The following is a 10,941-nucleotide window of genomic DNA, read 5'->3' as shown; positions in this document are numbered from 1 at the left end:
AATGATCCAACATAACTGCAAAATGAACAAGTCAAATGTATACAACTTTGAATTACGGGAGAATGTTGGAAAACTAATTCAAAGTTGTAGTAGGAAACCTTAGTTATTTAGGATTTGGTTTATTTAATTCATTTCTAAATAAGATTTGCAGTTAGAATAAATATAGGAATAAGCTTTCCTGTTTCTAGTTGAAATAGGTTTCATACTATTATAAATAGGGGTATTGATACCTTATTTTATATGTGGAGAAAATAAAGAATTGTAGATTCAAAGATTTATAATAAAATATTTTCCTTCCTGCGTTCTTTAAATTTTGTATCGTACCTTCGCTCATAAAATATTACTAGTAGTAATATTGTGGGTATTCATGATAAACAACAGGAGTCACAGAAGCTTTCCTGTACTATAAATCCAAAAGCAAACTCTTCAATTCCACTCACTCGTTAATTCTTAGCTCTCATTTCTCAATAACAATGGACGTTTCTTCCATCAGTGCTTTATTCTTTCTCTCTTTACTCCTCTTATTCTCCTCATCCACAGCCAAGACTCCTTCAAGACCTCGAGCTCTTCTTCTTCAAGTGACCAAAGATGCAACCACTAAACAATATGTCACCGTCATTCGCCAAAGAACTCCTCTTGTCCCTGTCAAACTAACTGTAGATCTTGGCCAAAGATTTTTATGGGTTGACTGCGAAAAGGGATATGTAAGCTCATCCTATAAGCCCGTCCCTTGTGATTCTACCCCTTGCAAACGTTCCTTTTCAGGTGCATGTGCGGTGGGAAACAATCATAGTACTTGTGTTCATGACCCTTATAATCCTTTTATTCACACCAGCACTGGTGGTGAACTTGCTCAAGATGTTGTTTCACTCCAATCAACCGATGGCTCGAATCCTGGCCGTTTTATTCGTTCAGCGCGGCCAGGAGTAGTTTTCGGTTGTGGCGCTACGTTTCTATTAGAAGGCCTTGCCAATGGAGTCAAAGGGATAGCCGGACTTGGAAATGGCTTCATTGGACTTCCTTCTCAACTCGCTGCCGCTTTCCAACTTGACCCAAAATTTGCTATTTGCTTGAGTTCTTCGACAACTTCTAAAGGAGTTATATTTTTCGGAAACAGTCCTTATGTTTTCTCCCAGGTATTGATGTTTCCAAGAGACTTGTGTTGGTTCCTATCTTCTTACTTGTTGTATTTGTAAATAATAATATGGAAAAAAGAACGTTAGTGTATAAACATAAATATAAATGAAATAGTAATTAATTCGAGCCCACTGAATTTACAGTGTTTTCTTAAGAAATTTAATCCCCTCCTAGTACCCAAGGTTATAGATTATTTTCTCCCAGGATAGAACGAATTACACACTGGTGTAATGGTACTTCAAACCCCAATGTTTCAGCGAACACAAAGTTCGGCAGCAAATCACACTTACGGTTGTTTTGTTTGTAGTTTAAAACAATGCACAACAAATGAGGAGAACTCAGAAGTCGAATGAAAATTCTGAGAGAAAGGTATGCAATTTATAGTCGATGTTGAGTTCTTACTGAAGAGGATATCAACGACAGCCAAGCTCTCAAATTCGTTTCTGCATGTGTCTTCTCCTAACAACTCTTATTCCGTTTTGTGTTGTGTGTCCTTGCTCTAACAGCTACTGCACATATTTATAGTGCAGTTAGCTATTAAGAGAATGACCAGCCACCACTCATGGTGGAGCAATCACTAGGCTGTTATGGAGGAAGCACTTGACATGGTGAAAGGAGCATTTGCTTATGGAGCACTAGGCTGCCAATAGACAATGGAGCATGCACTTGGCCGAACTGGTGGGACACTTGGATTCTATCCACGGATTGGAAAATATCCGTTTCAAACACTGATAATATTATGTTAATATTCACTATTAACAAATAAATTTGGTCCAAATAATTAATCAATCAATCAATCATTTGACCAAATCCAAATCCAAATCTGAAGCCGAAGTCGAAGCCGTAGCTGTAGCCGAAGCCGAGCCGAGCGAGCGACGACGACGACGACGTGAGGCTTGCTTTCTTCTTAACTATTTAAGATCTACAAGAAGAGCAATTGTATATATACCCACCAAAATCCTTTTCCTCTTCCAATATGGGACAATGTTTCAAGAGAGGGAAACTTAAAATTTTACTCAAAATTTTCATTTTCCCTCCATTTCCCATTCACCCTCTTTTTAAGACGTATCCATCTTAAAATCCTCAACAATCCACCACATGTATGGGGAATGACTATATCACGGAAGTATGCATGAAAAACTTGTGTGATTTGCAAGCAAGGATTAATTACATCTGGATAAGTAGGTTTCCCTTTAAACTTTCCGTAGTGAACTTATGTCAGATATACTTGGTCAATCGGTAGATTTGATATCTTTGAACCGTCGAACTTTAGTGTATACCTAGAAATCATAAGTCACACAATCAACCCTTAACCGTCTTTGGTTCTCATTGTTGTGTTCGTTTCAGCCATGAACACCGCCTGGTTTCATAAGTGCATAGAGAATTGGCCTTGCAAATTTCTCCTTGAAGCGGCTAACACTTCACACTTATATAGGTGATTCCTAAACGTGTCATCCCATAGATACACTATTTGATATACCCCGTATCAAATTTAGAAATCATTAAAAAGCCTTAATGCTTTATCCTTGGTATTGAACATTGTCTCATTACGAGAATGGATCAAAATATTTGTTGACAATGTTGAACCGTCATTAGTGACTTTGTTTTATCTCCTGGAACCTAGATCTTGAGATCTCCAGTCTTCTAGGTAGAGTTACCGCCACAATGACTTGTTCTCGGCCATAGTCTCATTCCCCTCGATGATTTCTCAACTACTTCTCTAGTTAGGCCTTTTTAAGTGGATCCGACACATTATCACTTGACTTTACATAGTCAATAATGATAATTCCTCTAGAGAGTAGTTGCCTAACGGTTTTATGTCTTTGTCATATATGACGAGATTTACTATTATACATAATGCTTCCAGCCCTTCCAATTGCCACTTGGCTATCGCAATGTATGCATATTGGTGCCAACGGTTTGGGCCAAAATGGAATGTCTTCCAAGAAATTCCGGAGCCATTCAACTTCTTCACCGGCTTTATCTAAGGCTATGAACTCGGCCTCCATTGTATGCGGGCAATACAAGTTTGTTTGAACGACTTCCAAGATACCGTTCCTCCACCAAATAGTGAATACATATCCATTTGTGGACTTCGAATCAGTTGAACCGGTGATCTAATTTGCATCACAATATCCTTCAATCACTACAGTATATTTACTATCGTGAAATCAAAGTTTTGGGTATGTTCTAAATATCCCAAAACTCGTTTCATTTTCATCCAATGAGATTGACCTAGATTGCTCGTGTATCGACTCAGTTTACTTATAGCACAAGCTATATCTGGTCGTGTACAATTCATGATGTACAATAAGCATCCCAACACACGAGCATAATCCAAGTGTGATATGTTTTGGCCTTTGTTCTTTGCTAATGCAAGATTCACGTCAATTGGAGTCTTTGCAGCTTTAAACCCTAAGGGCTTGAATTTTTCAAGTACTGTCTTAATATAATGAGATTGTGATAATGTCAGACCTTGAGGAGTCTTTTGGATCTTAATCCCCAGAATTAAATCCGCAACTCCCAAGTCCTTCATATAAAATTTGCTAGTTAGCATACGCTTAGTCGCATTTATGTTGGCAATGTCATTACTCATTATCAGCATATCATCCACATATAGGCAAACAATGACTATATGATTTGGAACATTTTTAACGTACACACATTTATCACATTCATTTATCTTAAAACTATTTGACAATATTATTTGGTCAAATTTTGTATGCCATTATTTGGGTGCTTGTTTTAGTCCGTAGAGGGACTTAACAAGTCTACATACCTTCTTTTCTTTACCTGGAACCACAAACCCTTCAGGTTGTTCCATGTAGATTTCTTCCTCCAATTCTCCATTTAAGAATGTTGTCTTTACGTTATTTGATGAATTTCAAGACCATAAACTGCAGCTATAGCTACTAGCATTCGTGTGGACGTAATTCTCGTCACTGGAGAATATGTATCAAAGTAGTCAAGACCTCCTCGTTGTCTATACCCTTTGACAACAAGTATTGCCTTAAATTTATCAATAGTGCCATCATCTTTCATTTTTCTTTTAAAAATCCATTTACAACCCAAAGGTTTATTTCTAGTAAGAAGATCAACCAATTCCCATGTATGGTTGTTCAATATGGATTCTATTTCACTATTGACTGCCTCTTTCCAGAACAATGATTCTGAAGAAGACATAGCTTCTTTAAATGTTCGAGGCTCATTTTCCAATAAGAAAGTCACAAGATCTGGTCCAAACGAATTAGACGTTCTTTGACGTTTACTACGTCTTGGATCCCCTGATTAAATGTACTTTCTTTTGTTTCTTCCCGAGGTCATTTAGATCCTTCACCAATTGACTCGCATTCCTTTTTATACGGATATACATTTTCAAAGAACTCAGCATTATCTGATTCTATAACCGTATTATTATGAATGTTGGGATTTTCTGATTTATGAACCAGAAATCGATATGCTTTACTATTGGTCGCATATCTTATGAAAACACAATCAACTGTTCGATCCTATTTTTACCCTTTTGGGTTAAGGAACTTGCACTTTTACCAAACATCCCCACACTTTCAAATAATTCAAGTTGGGCTTCCTTCCTTTCCATTTTTCATATGGAATGGATTGTGTTTTGCTATGGGGTACTCGATTTAGTATCCGGTTAGCTGTAAGAACGGCTTCCCCCACAAGTTTGGTGGCAAACCAAAACTTATCAACAATGCGTTCATCATCTCCTTTAATGAACGATTCTTTCTTTCCGCAATCCCATTGGATTGAGGCGTGTAAGGGGCTGTTGTTTGATAAATAATTTCATATTCTAGACATATCTCTTCAAAAGGAGATTCATATTCACCACCCCTATCACTTCTTATCATTTTGACTTTCTTGTTAAGTTGTGTTTCAACATCATTTTTATATTGCCTGAATGCGTCTATTGTTTCATGTTTACTATTAAATAAGTAAACACAGCAATATCGAGTACTGTTGTCAATAAAAGTTATGAAATACTTCTTTCCACCATGAGATGGTATTGACTTCATATCACAAATATCTGTGTGAATTAAGTCTAAAGGATTTGAATTCTTTTCAACCGACTTATAAGGATGTTTAACATACTTAGATTTCACACATATTTGACATTTTGATTTTTCGCATTCAAACTTAGGCAATACTTCCAAGTTAATCATTTTCCGCAAGGTTTTATAATTGACATGACCCAAACGTACATGCCATAAATCATTTGACTCAAGTAAGTAAGAAGAAGCTGAAGTTTTATTATTAGCTTCGACAACTATTACATTCAGCTTGAAAAGGCCCTCAGTAAGGTAACCTTTTCCTACAAATATTTCATTCTTACTTATCAAACCTTGACAGATACAAAAGCGCACTTGAAACCGTGTTTTACAAGAAGTCCAGTAGAGACTAAGTTCTTCCTAATTTCGGGAACATGGAGGACGTTGTTCAAAGTCATGACCTGGCCAGAAGTCATCTTGAGAAATATCTTCCCATATCCTTCAATTTTTGATGTAGCAGCATTTTCCATAGAGAGCGTCTCTTCAGGTCCAACAGAAGCATATGTAGAAAATGTTTCCCTCACAGCACAAACATGGCGAGTGGCTCCAGAATCAATCCACCACTCCTTAGGATTTCTTACCAGGTTGCATTCAGAGAGTATAGCACACAAGTCATCAATATCTTCGTGCTTTTCAACAATGTTTGCTTGACCCTTCTTCTTGTCTTTCTTTGGAGCACGACACTCTACAGATCTGTGTCTAGTTTTTTCACAGTTGTAGCAATTTCTATTGAACCGCTTCTTACTTGGGTTATTTCTTGGCCCAGAAGTTTGCTTCCTCTTTCTCTTAATTTGAGAAGTAGCCTCAACAATATTTGCTCCCATTATTGTTAAGTTTCCACGGCCTTTCTTTTCAGCTGCTTTGTTGTCCTCTTCGATTCTCAACCGAACAATGAGATCTTCAAGGGATATCTCCTTTCATTTTTTGTTTCAAGTAGTTCTTGAAATCCTTCTACAAAGGAGGCAGCTTCTCAATAATTGCTGCAACTTGGAATGCTTCATTGATGACAAGACCTTCAATGAAAATTCTGTTAGTAAAAATACTAAAATTTTTACTTTCAACATCAGTATTTATTTTATATATACCTTCAGCAAGTAGATCATGAATAATCACTTGTAATTCCTGGACTTGGGTAATAACAGACTTGCTATCTATCATTTTGTAGTCCAAAAAATTTGCGGTAACAAATTTCTTCATGCCGGCATCTTCAGTTTTGTATTTTCTTTCAAGCGCAATCCACAGTTCTTTTGACGTCTCTACATTACTGTAGACGTTATACAGATTATCCTCTAGTCCGCTAAGAATGTAATTCTTGCACAAAAAGTCAGAATGCTTCCACGCCTCAATCACGAAAAAGCATTCATTCTCTGGAGTTTCATCGGATAGATCAGGAACATCTTCCTTGATGAACTTCTGTAGACATAACGTAGTCAAGTAGAAGAACATCTTCTGCTGCCAGTGCTTGAAATAAATCCCGGAAAATTTTTCGGGTTTTTCTGCCGGTGTTCGGCTTGTCGATGCGTTGGCAGTCATCATCGGAACAATTTGATTTCCATTGTCATTTGCCATTTTTTTCTTTAAAGGAATGACACAAACAAACGTTTAAACTTGGAGGGAAAAAAATCACATAGATTTTAATCTCTAACAAACGGCCACAAAGGCTTTAATTTCCAAAACTGGAGTAGACAAAACCACAAAGGTTTTAGTCGTCAGAACTGTAAGTTCTCCAACAAAACGCCACAAAGGCTTTAATCTCCAAAACAGTAAGTATACCACAAATACAGAAATAAAGATATTAAATTCCTTAAGCTTGTTGGTTCCTATCTTCTTACTTGTTGTATTTGTAAATAATAATTCCGGAGAAAAGAACGTTAGCGTATAAACATAAATATAAATGAAACAATAATTAATTCGAGCCCACTGAATTCATAGAGTTTCCTTAAGGAATTTAATTCACTCCTAGTACCCAAGGTTATGGATTATTTTCTCTCAGGATAGAACGAATTACACAATGGTGTAGTGGTACTTCAAACCCCAGTGTTTCAGCGAACACAAAGTTCGGCAGCAAATCACACTTACGGTTGCTTTGTTTGTAGTTGAAAACAATGCACAACAAAGGAGGAGAACTCAGAAGTCGAATGGAAATTCTGAGAGGAAGGTATGCAATTTATAGCCGATGTTGAGTTCTTACTGAAGAGGATATCAACGACAGCCAAGCTCTCAAATTCGTTTCTGCCTGTGCGTTCTCCTAACTGCTCTTATTCCGTTTTGTGTTGTGTGTCCTTGCTCTAACAGCTACTGCACATATTTATAGTGCAGTTAGCTATTAAGAGAATGACCAGCCACCACTGATGGTGGAGCAATCACTAGGTTGTTATGGAGGAAGCACTTGACATGGTGGAAGGAGCACTTGCTTATGGAGCACTAGGCTGCCAATGGACAATGGAGCATGCACTTGGCCGAACTGGTGGGACACTTGGATTCTATCCACGGATTGGAAAACATCCATTTCAAACACGGATAATACTACGTTAATATTCACTATTAACAAATAAATTTGGTCAAAAAAATTAATCAATCAATCATTTGTCGTAGCCGTAGCCGAGCCGAGCGACGACGACGACGGCGCGAGGCTTGCCTTCTTTTTAACTCTTTAAGAGCTACAAGAAGAGCAATTGTATATATACCCACCAAAATCCTTTTCCTCTCCCAATATGGGACAATGTTTCAAAAGAGGGAAACTTAAAATTTTTACTTAAAAATTTCATTTCCCTCCATTATCCATTCACCCTCTTTTTAAGACTTTTCCATCGTAAAATTCTCAACAACTTGTATATACGCCTTTCTTTAAGAACCCTGTTAGTACTTCAGGGTCTTATTTTAGAGGGGAACCTTCGATGGAGTACTTTATTGGAGTGAAATCCATTAAAATTATTGGTAATGTTGTTCCAATTAACATTACATTGTTGACAATCGCCAAAAATGGTATTCGAGGAACCAAAATCAGCACCGTTGATCCTTACACGAAATTGGAGACTTCCATTTACAATGCTTTTATAAAGGCATTTGTAAAATCGCTTGCTAAGGTTCCAAGGGTAAAACCCGTGGCTCCTTTTAGAGTGTGTTATAATAGCACAAGATTGGGAAGCACTCGCGTTGGTCCTGGTGTTCCACCCATTGAACTGGTGTTGGGAAACAAAAATGCGGCATCTTGGACTATTTGGGGTGTGAATTCAATAGTGGCTGTGAATAATGAGGTGCTCTGTCTTGGATTTGTCGATGGCAGATTTGAACCTACCACCTCTATAGTCATTGGAGCTCATCAAATTGAAGACAACCTTTTGCAATTTGACATTGCTAACAAAAGGATGGGCTTTAGTTCTTCACTCTTGTTTAGCCGAACAACAAGTGCCAACTTCAATTTTACATCCAAGGCTTGATGATCTTTCCAAAAACAAGTGCGCCATTTGGGAATTTTTGATTTAATAAGTACTACGAGTATTTAGTCTTCTGTCAAAGGGTGGATCGATCGAGTGTGTCCAAAATATATGATTCGATCCAAAATAAATCCTTTTGTTGCTTTGGTTGCTGTGTGTCTAATGGTCAATCGCCAAATGAATGTTTACTGTTGTCTTGAGTAGATTTACTTTGCTGATGAAGGCCACTACAATTTCTTGTTGAGAATATTAATTGGTGGTGTTGAACAATAAACTTATAGTGTGGAGTGCCAGAAATGGCCAAGGTACATGTTTATGGATTTTGTTGTTTAATACCAACATATCATTTTATTCATCTCTTAAAAAGTTTACAGTTGAATTGAAGGAGCTGTTCTAGTAACAACAACCTTAATTTCTCTTGAAAGGTAACAATAATACAAAAATGAGATGAGGTAAATACATGTGGTGTGTGTGGATAAATAGGGTGTTCATCGCTAATCAAAGAACTGTATCCTATCTATTAACGCAATCAACAAGCAGCTTGGAGTCAAAGACTAAAGAGAATGCCCTTCCTTATCTCTAACAACACCACCCCCTCCACAATTATCATTTTTGCAGTTTCCATCTTAATTGATTTTGACAAATAAAAAAGTGCGGGGGTGGGGGGTGGGGGGGGGGAGGGGTGGTTGATCCATCTGATGAATATAGTATCTTGCTGTTTAGCAGTTCAATCAATCTCATATTTCCACTGGAGCACACAGAATCATGTTGAATTTAATATATAGTTGAGTAGTACTGATTGAGCTAATTGGGAGCACTTGTGCAAAAATAACATAAAAATTAATAGAGAAGGAAAAGAAGAACAAAAATGCAGAACTTACATGGTCACTCACCATCCTCCACTTATTAACCAGCGCTTTGCTTTTCCCGCATATTAATATTTTACTAAATAGCATATTGGCATTCCTATTTGTAGCTGTGATTTATCATACATGGATAGAGAGGAATATGCGAAGATTTCAGGGGCAAAAGACTGATACTAACAGAGAATTCGAGATGTTGTCCTCCAACTTCATATCAAAGGATAACAAAAGGCTAAGTGGAAGTTCTTAGAAGGATTGAATAGCTTTCCTCTATGACTAGTTATCAATTGATAGTAGAAGTATTAGAGGGACTATTGAAATGTACATAGCAGTTTTGTTTTCTTGATAGCTCTTAGTCCACAGGAGCAAGAGGAGCTGTAATTAACTATACTGGTTGAATAAAATCTTTTGATACTTCACAAAAAAAAAGGGGGGGATATGCATCTCGTGTCAATTGCCGTCCAAAATCTCCCCAATTTAGGTTCATCAATCTCCTTATAAAGTTTTGAAAGCTTTGAATTTCGACTTAAAATACCTCCAAACATATATAAAAGAAAAGAGTTCGAAAGAGATTAAAGTAATAAACTTATGTAATGATTTCAAAATCAGCACGTTGAGAGAAGTGTTTATATTTTTGTATTACCTTCTGAACTCGACAAAAGTTTAGATTAACATTAAAGTAACCTCACCAGATTTAGCAGTAAGAACGTGAAAATTTTAGGATTTCAATAAGATTGGACAAGACTCTAGGAAGCAGAGCTGTCATGTTCAAATGAAAATAGAACGTGATCCCTGTAATTGAAAAGGTTGTCATACGATGACGCCTTAAAATTTCTATTGAGATTGTCACATAATTCAATATGGTATCTAAAATTTTGAATTTAGTCTTTCGATTAATCATTATTAAACAAAAAATCACCTTAGGCCATAAAATTTAAAAAAACAAAACAAAAGCCGGCACATGAGAGGGCAAATTAAAATTTTAATTAAATACCACTTTTTTTTTCCTTTTGATACCTATTTTATGAAGATTTTGGGATATGTCCTCTGAGAACAATTGATTTTGTAGCTTTTTATGATTTTATTTTTAATCTTATATCCTTTCAAGAATTTTTTTTTTTTTATATATAATTGATCTGGATATTAATAAACAAGAGATCCTTCCAGTGTTATATTCTTTATTCCAATTAAAAGGACTATGTTCCCCCAATTCCTCTTTATAGAATTTCATTTAAGCGACCTATACATGCGATAGAGATTAATAAATAAAGGAAAAGATAGTGCTCTCCACCCACATTTTTACGGTTAAAAATTGGCCTCAATTTGATGGAAAAATAACCACTTTCAAAAAAAGAGCGAGAGAGATAATTTAACCAAAAATATATCTTTAGATCAAAGTCTAATTTTAAAAGAAAACATATTATTGATAACTAAGTT

The 10,941-nt window shown here is 36.5% G+C and overlaps 1 pseudogene; it reads left to right on the top strand.

Moving 5' to 3' along the window:
* The first annotated feature begins 473 nt into the window (after positions 1-473).
* Positions 474-8,923, top strand: LOC104250026 (probable aspartic proteinase GIP2; annotated as a pseudogene).
* Positions 8,924-10,941: the final 2,018 nt, after the last annotated feature.

Source organism: Nicotiana sylvestris, chromosome 1, assembly GCF_000393655.2.
Source record: "Nicotiana sylvestris chromosome 1, ASM39365v2, whole genome shotgun sequence".
Taxonomy (NCBI): Eukaryota; Viridiplantae; Streptophyta; class Magnoliopsida; order Solanales; family Solanaceae; genus Nicotiana; species Nicotiana sylvestris.
The sequence above is the reverse complement of the archived record's forward strand: the minus strand, read 5'-3'. Positions and strand labels throughout refer to the sequence as shown.